The following is a 14175-nucleotide window of genomic DNA, read 5'->3' on the forward strand; positions in this document are numbered from 1 at the left end:
ACACTCCTTTCATTTTCTTTCTCTGTTCTTTCTAAGAATAATTCTTCATAGCTTGACTAATCTTGTTTTCTTATGCAAGTGTCATATTTAATTCTGGCTATTTTTGCTTTGTATACATTTTAAATTACTTCTTTCCATACCTAATATGGAAAGTCATATTTTCCAAGTTGACTATGTTTTTTTTTTCTAAATATCTATCATTCATCTAACATGCCTAAATTTTAAGTCCCTTGTTGAGCGATCAATCACACAATGTTTTACCCTTTGATTTAGTGGTTTGCAATGCATTACATTTTAAGCACTTCCCTGTGTTTAAATAGTCTTCATCTTCTACTTCATCTATATAATATTGGTTCTATATATGTAGTTTGAAGAAACCATTTTCTTCGTATAGATGGTTTCCATTTCATAGATTTTTAAATTTACAAACAAGTACCTTTCCTTTGTACACCAAGACCCAGCAGAAACCTTAAGTCAAAACACTGGATCCTTTAGAGAAGGGGGAAAAAAAAGATGAGTCTGGGAGAGGTAGGAATGGTTAGGAGAGCTGTCCTAAAGAAACTCACTACTAAATATCCTCCTTCACACTTTTTAAAACTCCAGTGATCTCTCCCTGGGAAAGTTAAGGGGCATTAATCATAGATGCATTAGAGTTGAACAAGAATTTGACAGCTTCCCAACACCTAGCAGAGACATCAGTACTGGAGTCAGGTCTTGAAACTGTGTGTCTGAGAGAAAAAGAGAAAGGATCTTTTCATCTTGCTTTCCCTTCCTTTTCTCTCTTGCATGTGCCACTTCTTTCTTCGAGGACTCAGGCTGAGTTTAGAAGAATCATTGTGAAGGCAGAGTTCTAATAGTTAAACTTTGGTGGGTCATTTTGGAGCTTAGCCACTGGGTCATCACATCACTGCTGTGGGAAAGTATTTCCTAGTTACACAGCCAAAGAAAGAAAACAGTGAATAAAAAGAAAGAGTATCAATTTATTTATAAATTGCAAACAGGCTTTTTGTTTTCAGGCTTAGAACTTGAGTTCTATTTTCAAATTCTTTCTCTTCCCAACTAAGTAATTTATGCTTTGCATTTCTTCAAAATCATACAAACCTTTCAGTAAATGTTTTGGAGTTTCACTTAAATCTGCTTCTGTTTGGGGTACACCTTAGTTGCTCTTCTCTTTTTCACAGTTGTCATTGAATCTGATTTTACTTTGTCTTTCTGTACTGTTTTCCTTTAGCCAAACTCATTGAGCAGTCAATTTTGGACTCAGTTTTTACTGTGTGGTTCACTTTTTTCCTCTGTTCCCAGGGCTGCACATCAGTCCTTATCATGGCCTTCTTCCAGGCACACAGGTCCAATCCCCTTGTCATATCAATATAAATAATTTCATGTTCATTCATTATCTCTTTAGTTCTTTGAAGTGCCATTTTTGTCCTCTGCTAACTACCTTATTTTTTCTTAACATACATTAATTATTAAGATATTTCAGTTTCTCTTGGCACCATTTCATTTTATGAAAGGATATGCCTGAAAGAGATCTTTTTCTCTTTGGTGGTTAAAGTTAACATTGCTTTTTCTGGTGATTTTTAAATGCACTAACAGAATCCGCTGTATTCTTTCTCCATCTCTACCTTTCTTGCCTCTAACCTCACCTCCTTTTTGTTGTTGGGTCTCCTTCATTCAGTGGTTTTTCCCTAATTCTCTTATTGTTTTTAAGAAAACGTTTCCTGTACCCACATAGGATTTCTATCCAGAGTTTTGGTCCTTATAACACCAGCTCTCCCTTCAGAGAGACACATATTAGATATATGAAACATTCCACAGAACTGTCTTTGCTTGTGTGAATGTGCTACCCCAGGATGCTCTGTTTGTAATGTCAAGCTTAGACAAGAAGGCTAAGATCTGTGATAGGTGTTAGTATCTTTCCCCAGGCTGTTCACCCCTTACCTCAGCAGGAATGGACAGAGAGTTTTTCCACAGAATCTATGCTCATCAAAAATTCTGAGGATTGCATTAGCTTTTAGGTTATCAAATGATAACCTCCTGTGGCTAACAAGAGAATGGGAAAAATCAAGGCCTAGGGAAGTATGCATTGTTTTTTGAATGCCAGGATGGGGAAAGGCAAGGCTTCTGTTTTCTTGTATTAAGGTTGACTGTGTGCTGGAGGTGGGGATGTAGGGGAATCGTGTGTGTTCAGAATACAACAGCCAAGACAGTAAAGAGGTAGAGGCATATTTCCTTTTCAGATCTTTTCACTTCTTTGTCTTTCATTCCCAGGTGTAGTTTATAATGCCCTTCACTTTCTGTTTAAATAACACTGTGACTCAATAGCGTATTACCAAAGATTATTGCCACTAATGGCTTTGCCTTACTGTACACTCAAGTACAGTTTAATGATATCCCAGTACAATACTACATGCTGATATGCCTTAGTTATGGTTATTTTATTCTTAATTAGCTCATTAATTTAGGCTTTTATATTTCGCATGCACTTGTGTTCCTTTCAAAAGTTTTTTGCCCCTTTATTGAAAGTAAATGAGGCATTTTGTGTTTGCATTGTATTTATTAAGCACATGCGCATTCACATTTATTATATACTGAGTGCCTAGCAAATTGCCTGGCACATATTTTTAAATAGCTTTATTGAGATATAATTTACATACCATACAGTTTGCCCTTTTAAAGTATATAATTCAATGGCTTTTCCTGTAATCATGGAGTTGTACAACCATCACCACAGTCTGTTTTAGGACATTTTCATTACGCTTAAAAGAAATCCCAATATCCCTTATCCATCACCTCCCATACTCCTTCCCCCATCCCCTCTTCAGCCCCAGGCAACCACTAACCCAGTTTTTTGTATCCCTATGGTCTTATTTCTCTATTGACTTGCCTATTTTTGGCATTTCATAAAAATAGAATCACACAATATGTGGCCTTTTGTAAATGGTTTCTTTTACTTAGTATAATGTTTTCAAGGTTCATCCATACTGTAGCATATTTCAATAATTTATTCCTTTCTATTGCCAAATGGTATTTCATTATAGGGATATACCACATTTAATTTATCCATTCATCAGGTGATGGACATTTGGGGTGATTTTACTTTTTGGCTATTATGAATAATGCTGCTAGGAACATTCATGTATAAGTTTTTGTGTAGGCATATATTTTCATTTTGGGGCGGTATATGCCTAGGACAAGAATTGCTGGGTCTTATGAAAACTGTTTAACTTTTTGAGGAACTACCAGACTATTTTCCAAAGTGGCAGCATCATTTTACATTCTCATGAGCAGTGTATGAGGGTTCCCATTTCTTCATATCCTCACCAATACTTTTTATTACTGTATGTCTTTTTTATTATAGCCAGTCTAGTGGATGTGAATGGTATCTGATTGTGATTTTGATTTACATTTCCCTGATGGCTAATGATATTGAATATCTTTTCAAGTGTTTATTGGACATTTGTATGTATTTGGAGAAATGTCTACTTAGATCCTTTGTGCCTGGTACGTTTTAAACATGCATTAAAATTTGCAAATAACTAGATTAATTGTACAATTTAATCACCATAGTAACCAAATTAAATAGATTTTATTAGCTCGATTTTGTAGACAAGGATTAGAAAGTTAAATGATTTATTCAAGACCACATTGAAGGTAAGTTGGTTATTAGGCCTTTGGATCCCATCTCTCTACCATTAGGACCAAATGCTGTAGGGGATGCCCTACCATACATCTATAAACAACACAGTGCATAAGTGCCTCTGATAATGGCTACTTTATGTGCTGCCAACAGAGTCCCACAAAAGCCTGCAAATCAGAACAAATACTTATACTTGACCTTGACTTAATCTATTTGTTCAGTACATTTCATTCTTGTAGAGTTAATTTGTTACCTGTCTTTTATTTAGTTCATTTTTCAAGACACATTTTAGGTGATTACAAACTGACTTATTTAGCCACTCTCAGAGATAAGGTTTACAGAGAATGGTTGACTTGTTTTCCTTTACTTTCAACATTTGTAGGCAGACCATTCCTAGAGATGTCAAAAGGTCACTTAACAAGATATATTCATTTTATGATCAAAGAGGGAGATAATTGCCATTCATATCCATCCTTGTTTTAAAACTACATACATTACAAATTTCTAGTGTAAAGGAAAAGAGTACTCTTGAAAGGTTATCTCTTTGAAGCTAATTTCTTTGGCAAACCCAGTCTAATGCCCCCAAACACTGTGGAATCTTTTTTTAGCTCACCCCCTTCATGTTCCTGTGTCACCCGCCTTCCACTTCCTGCTCAGTTTCACTGTGAAGTATACCTCTGAAGTTCCAGAAGGGTGATGTGTTTTTTCCTTGAGTTGTGAAGAGTGCTGCAAGCAGCTCTCAGTTCAGTGAGCAGCGATCCTGATTGTTCACCCCAGAAAGGTCAACACAACATTGTGGAGATCATTGCATGTTTTGCGTCTTTTTTTTTTTCCTTGCCAGCAGAGGCTTCACAGTACAGATGTGGAGCAGCCTTGGAAATCTGCCAACGTAAATGAATGGAAACGCTCATCATTTGCCCACATTGCACCATTGACCGAGTGTTGAACAGAATCAAGGTTTGATTTTACTTCCACTGGCCTTGCACTAAATATTAAATGACCAAGATAGAATTTTTATTACATGTGCCAATGTGCTTCTCTTTCACTATGTACTGCTATAAAGCAACGTGGTCTTTTCATAGACCTGAGGTATGTTATTAGAGCTTTTTGTTTCTCCCAAATGCATTAAAATTGCTTTAGTCAAAATAAAACTCAGCTTCATTCTGGGCCGAGCCGCAAGAAAGCAATTTAACATCATCACACACAAGACACTTAGATCGGTGGTGTTCTGTGCGGAGATGTTGGTGGGTCAAGTACATTGCTCCATGGAACAGTGTGCGATGACGTTTTAGACACTGATTCAGAGTCAGAGTCCTCTAAGCTTTCGGATTGCAAAACCGGTGAGTCTTAGAACTGGCTGGTACCACAGAGGATACCTCATCTAGCCTCTCATCCAACGAAAAGTTGTCTTCATTGTGATCCTCAGGGATGGCCACCCAGTACCTACTGAAATACTTTTTGGTGCTGGGATTCTCTCATTACAGGTAACTCTATTTCAGTGCTGGAAACTTCTGGTCCTTGGAATGTCCTTCCTTATGCTGAGATTTTCAGAATGTTCTCACACTTTTTTTTTTAAAGTGCTCTTTAATTTCAGCAATAATATTATCAGAACAGCAATTTGTAGAGAAAATTAATCATTAAACTTCCCATGTTAAAATGTTCAGTGGGTGCCCTGACCAGTGTGGCTCACTTGGTTGTCCTCCTGAAAAACGAAAAGCTGGTTTGATTCTCAGTCAGGGCACATGCCTGGGTTGTGGGTTTGGTCCCCCAGTCAGGGCACATATGAGAGGCAACCGATCAATGTTTCTCTCCCTCTCCTTCTTCCTCTCTTCCCCTCTCTCTAAAAATAAATAAACGAAGTCTTTAAAAAAAAATGTTCAGTCAGCAGTGAAATTGCAAAACTGTGAAAGCTAACTCCCAAACCAATCGTAGACCAATGACTGCACTCTGTTGGATCCCTGGACACTAAAAATGCTGAAAGCCCACATTACTATGAGCACCCGTGTTACGGTTACGGAAGTGTTATGTGTTCTACACTCTCAGTCTAGGCAAAGTGTTAAAGTTTTAAAAAGTCATATTGGAATTTATATTATAGACTAAGAATTTAATAGAAGACATTTTTGGAAAATTGGCTTAAAATGCCTAATTCACTGCAATTTTGGCTAGTCTGTCTTTGTTCTTTGGCAACATTTTGGTTTATTTTGCCTATTATAAAAAGTTGACTTTGATTTCAGATAAATTTACATACGACTTAGGTAAGATATAGTAATAAGTGACAGAATACATCTTTCTCTTTGTTTACATATATTTAAAAATCTCTAAGGATTCTAGGAAACAATTCAATACCCTTTCCTAAAATATTTCTAGTGATTCTTAATTTCTAACATGAGGTTGCTTCTGCTTCTCACTTTTATAACAGTAAAATTCCATTTAAAATATATTTTCCAAAGTAGTTAGTTTTTATGTTACTGTGTCTGTTTTCCCCTTAAATTTGGAAGTGTCATTGAAAGTTTTGGGGTTTCTCTTAGGAGAAGGGCCTTGCGAATCACAAGCTGCTATGTATAAGGGCACTTTGAGATAGCATGCCCATGCATTCTGGCTTGCTATGAAGACATTGTACCCATTTCAACATTTGTCCTGGCAAGAGTGTCCTGGTTTTCAAGTAAATTATGTGGTCTCCCTTCTTAAAGCTCATTTAGTCCAATAGTCTCATCTTAGAGAGGTGAGAATTGAAGACTAGAGAATGACTTTCACATGATCTCCCACATTAAGTTGGTGACTGAGCAGGCCCGCTGTCCACCACTCCTGCATGCAATAGCAACAGTTCTTTGACCATAGCAGGTTCCTGCTTTCTCAAATGGGCATTTGATTTCTGGAGGACAGCTTGTGAGGACCTAAGAGCCAGATTGCATCAGCAAGTTATAAAAGCAATCCTAGCAGCCATTACTTTGATGACAGCTAACAGCCACCTCTGCCCTAGGTGCTCCTTCCCCCTGAAGAAGAGTGTGAGGTTACACCAGTTTTTCCACTCCAGTCTTCCTAAGCCAGTTTTTTAATTTTGCATCAAAAAAAACTTTTTTATTTTGCAAACTTTTAACTAGCTTGTGGCCCCCATTTGAATCACTTTCAAGTCCTTCACGTCTCTCTTGATTTACTCAGGTTACGCATATCAGAAAATACATTCTTCCAAAGGTGTGCCTAAATATTTTATAATGTAAAAGTTGAAAAAAAAAAGGAAAAGAAAGAAAACTGGCCAATGGTATTAGGTTGAAGAGATAAAGAAGAGTGGCCAGAATGCAAGGTATGATAGACGAAATAAAGATAACTGAACCCACAGCAGGTTTAGGCTTGGAGACTGAGTGTTAATGGCTCACTTGCTGTAGAGTCCCCAGTGTGAAGTGAAAACATCTTCGTGCCAGTAATGGGGCAGAAGGTCTTATTTAATTAAACAAATTTTAGCCTTCAGAGCAAAAACCTAAAAGGAAATCAGTTTTCTTTGCTCATAGTTTCTTCCTGTTTGCCCTGACTTGAATTAATAACCAGGGTTTGATCTTTGCTGTAACATTTACACTTGCACACACAAGCACGCGACTCCACAACTGTTGGCAACTCTTGCAGCTAATAGGGAGAGCAGGAAACCTCCTTCAACACATCCTTACTTTGTGTTTAGCCAGCAATTTGAGGCTGTTTCCCAAGGCTGCAGGGAGGTTGTCTTAGTGGAGTAGGAAAAGAGCAAGGACTGAGAGAGTGCTTTCCCTGTTCAGAGGAGCTGTAAGGAAACCTAAAGTGCCCTACAATATCGCAAGCATTGCTTAGAGACTTGAAAGGAAAGAGTGTTGTATGCATTTCACAGGCTTCTTTATTTTTCCAAATCCATTCAAATACAAGATTTGTATATATTTAGGGGGCTCAGTTGTTTAAATGATCACTGAGGATTAAAAGAATTCTGGAGCCTCCAAACCCCTGCTGGGCCACTAAGTTACTGGCTGTTGTGAGAGCAAATTTTTTCAGCTTACCAATGCTTCCATTGCCAATGGAAATAAGCACAAAATTGGCTTCTTTTCTGGGAGCTAATTAGGATTAAATTTCCAAACTGGTGGCAGAATAAATAATAAATTACATGTGCCTTTGTGCATGCCATTTCCTCTGTCTGCAAAGCCTTTCATCCCCTCCACTTCCCATGGGTCAAGACAAAGCTCTTGACATCACAGCTTGATTTCCCCAGGTGGAAGTTATCAGTCAGTCCCTCTCCTGAAATCCTACAGTATTTTGTCTCTACCACCTACTGTTTGTATCCTTATGGCCTTATTTCTCTAATTAAAAAGAAAACTCTTGGAGAGACGATCTATGTTTTATGCCTCTTTTGGGGAGGGGTCGTTTTTTATTATTGTAATAACATTTTTTCCCCATCTTTATGTCCCGTAAAAAAACTAATGCTTTGCTTGGCATATAGTAGGTGACTAGTTAATATGTACTGAATACATGGATGATAAATAGAAAACTCTTAATATTAAGAGAGATGAGGGTTTTTTTTTCTTTTAAAATCTAGTTCTTATATGAGTTGAAGGGGAAGTCAAAGGAACTTCCCCTTAGGTGCCTTCACAGGCCTGAGATGACGGTGGTTGTCATGTGAAAACTACCAATAGGCCCTAGCTGAGTAGCACAGTTGGTTTGAGAGTCAACCCCATACACCAAGGTTACAGGTTCGATCCCCGGTCAGGGCACACACAAAAATCAACCAATAAATGCACAAATAAGTAGAACAACAAATTGATGTTTCTCTCTCTCTAATCAAGAAATAAAACAAAATAAGTAAGAAAACTACAAACAATTCAGTTATTTGAATTCATGGAGACAGCTCCCCATTCGCCCTGAAAACATAACACATCCACAGGTATTGCTTGTTTGCTCTTCTCTTGACTGCAGTTAAACCAGTGTGCATAACTTAAATATGTAAGATCTGGAAGATGCTTTTAGTCCCTCTCAAGTATTTAGAAAAATAACATTATTATAGATATTCTAATCTTTTCCATGATGCCTTTTACCTGTTCCTTCCTGTTTTGCTATGTTGTCAGTCTTTTAGGTAAGACTAACATTTTTATCCTAATTAGACAATTACACATCATGATGAACTAATTTGTTAACCTATGTTCACAAATCATTTAATTACCACTGCCAGCTTTGATGTGCTGTTATTATTCAGTTATGGGAGTAAACAATTCGACAGCTAACAGGAAGAAACTCATTATCTTCTAGGAGATATTGTTGTTATTTTCACTGTTTTAAAAACACTTTAATCAAAACTTTTAAGAATTCTGACATTGTTCTTACCACTGTAGTAAATAAATATAGAATTCATTTCTTTAATGTGCACAATTATTTGGGGGCCGAATAATAGCTTCAGGGTTTCACAATGAATAGATTTCTTAAAGAAAAAAAAAAAGAATAAACTTTTTTTTTTCCTTCATGCCAATTCACAGTCTCCCATGATGGTGTAATTTATAAAATGCAGCTCCTAATATTGATTTGTGAAGCACTTTGATGGCTGGAGATAAAAGGAGCAATCTCCTGCCTATTTGATGCTGCTATATACTGTCGTTCAAAGTTTCTTGATCTTGTAGTAGCTTTAATTCCTTTCAGTAAGCACTCTAAGTCACGGCCACAGCCTGGGTTCTTTCTGTGCTCCTTGATGAATAGGGAAACCTGCTGCCAGGTGCAAACTCCCATCAGGTTTTACAACTGCTGTTGATAGTTTGCATCCAGGATCAATAATATCATTATGCATTTATGTGCAAACATCAAAATTACTCTAAGCAATTAAGTTCCTATCTTCCCTATACTCCCCCAGTAATAACATACCCTAAGGAAGGGGATGGCTGTTATATTATTAGGAGCTACCTATTTGAACCTTGTAATAACATTATTGACCCATACTGTTGCCATTTGTCACATAGTATATGCATGCCCAGATTGTTATTTATCTTTTAGGTTCTTGTCATTTCTCTTTGACTACACTGTGAATTTCTCCAGGACTGAGACTGTACCTGCTGCCTCTTGGAATCTCTGTATTACTAGAAAAACACCTGGCACAGAGTAAGTAGTAGGATCTCAAAGATATGTTTGTGGTTGGTGAGTAATCTTTACCCTTATAACTCAAAGGACAGGTAAAATTGTTCCTTATTTTCCTATTATGACAAAATAACCTCTTCTTCAGCTTCTGAGAATTTTGGGTTGCAGCACTACATACTTCCTCCAAGTGAACACCCACTCTTCGACTGCAGGAAAGCACACCAAGTGAATGCTAATCTAAGCAGTAGAGATGCAGACCTTCCCTACATCCCTTCTGTTAGGATTAAAGAAAAGCTGATCCTGAGGTATTTTTGCATTCTTCCTTTATCCTCTATCAGTCAGCAGCTATACCCGTAACCCACACTTTCTGACAGCTTCCACCTTCATTTCCCCCAGAACAGCAAGAGAAATGGTATTAGTGGGAAGAGTTGGAGAGAGCTATCTAACTCTTGAAGATTTTAATGGGAAGGCTCCCTAACATTCTGTCTTCAATGGCATTAGGTATAACCACTTATAACAATATCAGAGTATGATGATGTGATTCTGCCATACTGGGACACAGAAACCAGGCCACCCGACTGAACACATGTGGGGAGACCTGGAGGTGCAGGGAAGTGTGTACTGCTCACCATCACTAGTGGGCTGTTAGCGTTTCAAGCAAGTCAAAAAGCCTTCTTTGTTGGGAATAATTGAGCCTCTGGAATTGCAGTTGGAAACATCTTTAAATGATGATTTTTAGAATTCACGAGCCATGGCTTACAAGCAGGGGACATTCTCTTTCCTGTTTTGGTCACCTTACCTGGGATTTTTAAGAAGAGGGCCAGATGCTCATTATGACTCATGATTTGGCCTCATCAGAGGAACCCAGCAACCCACTCTGGTCCCTCCTATGTTCATTTCTTCCCACCAGCTCCTCCTCCCAGAATCCTAATTCGAGGGCAAGTGATGGTATAAACACACTTGACCAGCCTCTTCTCCCAGTAAGGTATGTTAAAGAAACAGGGGACAGCTTTTACCTGGCCTCTAAATACAATGAAAATTACTGCTTCGGTTGGTAAGATCTAGTTTTCCCCTCTTTTTTAGTAAGTGATAATTTCTCAGTTGAAACCAACTACATGAATGGACACTAAATATTAATAAGTTTAGACATGAAATTATTCTGGGTGTTATGAGATAAGAAACAATATTTTTTATTTATTCTTATTTATTTATGTAGTGGGGTTTTGACAAACTCCTGGTTATTGCTTTCAATGTCACCTGTTTTGGGGCAATTGTAATTAGGTCTTCCTTCTAAAGTGCTTATGTTTGGAAACATTTATAGATTAACAGAATTAGCTAGAGAATTTGCTAAATCTCTTGGTCTCAAGGCAACTGAAAAATCTGCTTGCCACTGAAAAATTTCGCTCTTATCTACCAATTTGTTTGACAGTATCAACAGGGAAAGTTACTTGTGGTAAAGGGGTTGAGATTAAGTCCACATATGTGAATACTTAAGAGAGTGACTGTGGTTAAAAATGCAGATTCCCGGGCCCTGTCTCAGGTTTCTGAACCAGTGACTTAGTTTGGGCTCTTTCAAAAGTAAAGCCTTAGACAAGGATTTGTGTGCCAGGAGTTTTTTGGGTTTTTTTGTTTTTTGTTTTTAAAGATTTAATTTTTAGAAAGAGGGAAAGGGAGAGAGGAGAAAAATGTCTATGTGAGAGAGAAGCATTGATGGGCTGCCTCTCACATGCGCCCCAACCAGGGACTGGGCTCACAACCCAGGCACGTGTCCTGACTGGGGATCAAACCAGCGACCTTTCACTTTGTGGAAAGACACCCAACCAATTGAGCTACACCTGTCAGGGCAGCCTGTTCCAGGAGTCTGGCTGGTGATCTCAGTAGTGCACTGTCAGGGGTCTAAGGAAGGGAGACAGGGAAGAAAGAAAAGCCAATACAACATATATTAATGAGAAGGTTATCTCTGTGGGCAAGTGGGACTTGACCCCAAAGGGATCTGAAACACTTCAGAATTCTCCCACCAGTAAGTGAGGAAACTGGAGTATTTATCCTCAGCTCCTGTTGCTCATTGGTCCAAGGTTGCTTTCAGGAGTGCTAACACCCTCTTACTTCTGGTCTCTCTCATGAGTGCACACAGCCTGATTCTGTGACCAGAGAAAGCCATCAGGCAGAGAATCACAGAGGCATTGAGACAGGAAGTTCTCTGTGTGCATGGACCTGGTCATAGAAGCTGAAGATATAAGAGAGAATATGGGCAAGGCAACAATAGCATCTCCTAGAATCAGAACCTGTGGGCATGTGACTTGGAAGTCTATATTTTTAACCCCAGATGATTCTAATCTTCATGGAAGTTTGAGGACCACTGCTCTCAAAGACAATCTGATCAGGTTACCCCCACACTTTACTACCTTCAGAAAATATAAAAGCCCTCAGTATGGCATAAAGAGGCTTCCAGGGTCTGACTTCTTATTTCTATGGCTACGTCTCCTATTTCATATTTTTCCTCCCTAAACTCTGGGTTTAGCCATCAAATTGCCTGCAATTACTGGAAAACCAGGCTCTTTTACACTTGTGCCTTGTGCTCAGAATGTTTTGGCTACAAGTAGCAGAAACCTTGACCAGCAGTGGCTAAAACAAATAAGGATTTATTTTTCTAACACAGCAAGAAGTCTTAAGATGGGTGGCTGCTGCCACTGGTTGGTTCTTTTGCTCAATATATGCAGGGCAGGAGCCTGATTCTTTTTAGATTTGCCTTCATGGTTGCAAAGGGTTCCAGGTGTCACATTTGGATTTAAGTTAGGAAGGGGATGAACCAACTCAGCACAAGCCTTCCCAGAAGAACTAGCAGAGTTCCCTTAACGTTTCATTAGCCAGATTGTGCCACATGGCTACCACGGGCAGCAAGGAGGTAAGGTAAATATTTGACTATTTCAGTTGTTATAAAGGAGGTGGGAAAGACAAATGAGGGTTGGAAAGTTGAAAATGGTGTTAAGTTGGCCTTTTCTCATCCTGTTTGCCTGGGGAATTCCTATTTAACATTTGAGGCTCATTTTCCCTGCTAATGTTTTATTTTGAAAAATTACAAACTTTCAGAAAAGTTAAAAAGCATTGTACACCTATATAGCTACTACCTAGATTCTACAATTGACATTTTACTATATGTGCTTTAACACACCTCTGTTCATCTATTTATTTCTCTATCCACCCATCCACCTATCTATCTTAATTTTGGGAAGCAATTCAAAATAAGTTACAGGTACAAGGATGCCTTCTCCAAATACTTCATCATGTATATCATTATCTAGAGTTCAATATTTGTTTAGAGTTATTTTTTAGGTAAAATTTTCAAACAATAAAATACACACATCCTAAGTGAGTTTTGACCATTAATGAGTTTTGACCCTAATAACCAAACTCTTATCATGATATAGAATATTACCATCACCCAGGAAGTTTTCTCATGTCCCTTCCTAGTCAAGAGAACTGCCACCACAGCCTCCCCCACAAATGCAATCACTGTTCTGCTTTCTTTCATAGTAGATTAGTTCTGCTTATTCTAGAACTTCGTATTAATGGACTCATACAGTATGTACTCTTTTATCTGAAACTCAAGACATTTTGAGATGCTTAAGAATTGACTCCTTTGAATATCTTCCTTGCATGCACTGCCTTCTGAAATAGTAACTGTAATTCTTTTCTTACTTATTGTTTACCCATTTATCTTTCCCTTGTAGTATGTGATTCCTTCAAGGGAAAAATTTTTTTCTATTCATCTTTGTATTCTTAGTGCAGCTCCTGCAGACATTTAATAAATGTCTTTTGAATGAGTTAATGAAGGAATAGATTAAAGTTCTTGGATCATAGTAGGTTAGTAGAAAAAAAATTTAGTTCATTTTCCTTCCTTTTGTGTAGCCTTCATCCCACTTCATTAGAGTTAGCTGAGTGGGCATATGTTTTCCCGGCTAGATGTGCCCAACTCAGGTAGGACTCTGCCTTAGTCACCCTTGTAGCCTAGTGCTTAACATAGTACTTGGCACATTCTGCACATTGTTTTGAAGGTACAGATGAGTAATGTGACTGTTCATTGTATGACTAGGGTCCTGATGATTCTCTTCAGTGGGTCTTTTCCTATTAACAATGAGATCCAAGAGTCATTGTTGAGATTGAGAAGATGAGCTAATTCTTTGTTTTCCATGGGCCATAGCTCTGTGGTCTGGGCTATGTGAAGCAGGCAGAATGGGCCTTTGTCCAACCTTGACCGGGAAGCCCTCTTCCTCTTCCCAATTACTTGTAGGTTAGGAACCCTGTAGTAATAGCTCATGCCAAGTGTTAACTGATTACTGAGATGGGGCTGGTAAGGGCTCCGGGGTATTTTGTGTTTGCATTGGGAATCTGGACCTCTCATATTCTATGGGACCCCTCTTGCTATGCTTCCAGGCAATTTGTGTTTCTCTCCAATCCAGGTCCCA

The sequence above is a fragment of the Desmodus rotundus genome, chromosome 1 (genome assembly GCF_022682495.2).
Source record: "Desmodus rotundus isolate HL8 chromosome 1, HLdesRot8A.1, whole genome shotgun sequence".
Classification (NCBI taxonomy): domain Eukaryota; kingdom Metazoa; phylum Chordata; class Mammalia; order Chiroptera; family Phyllostomidae; genus Desmodus; species Desmodus rotundus.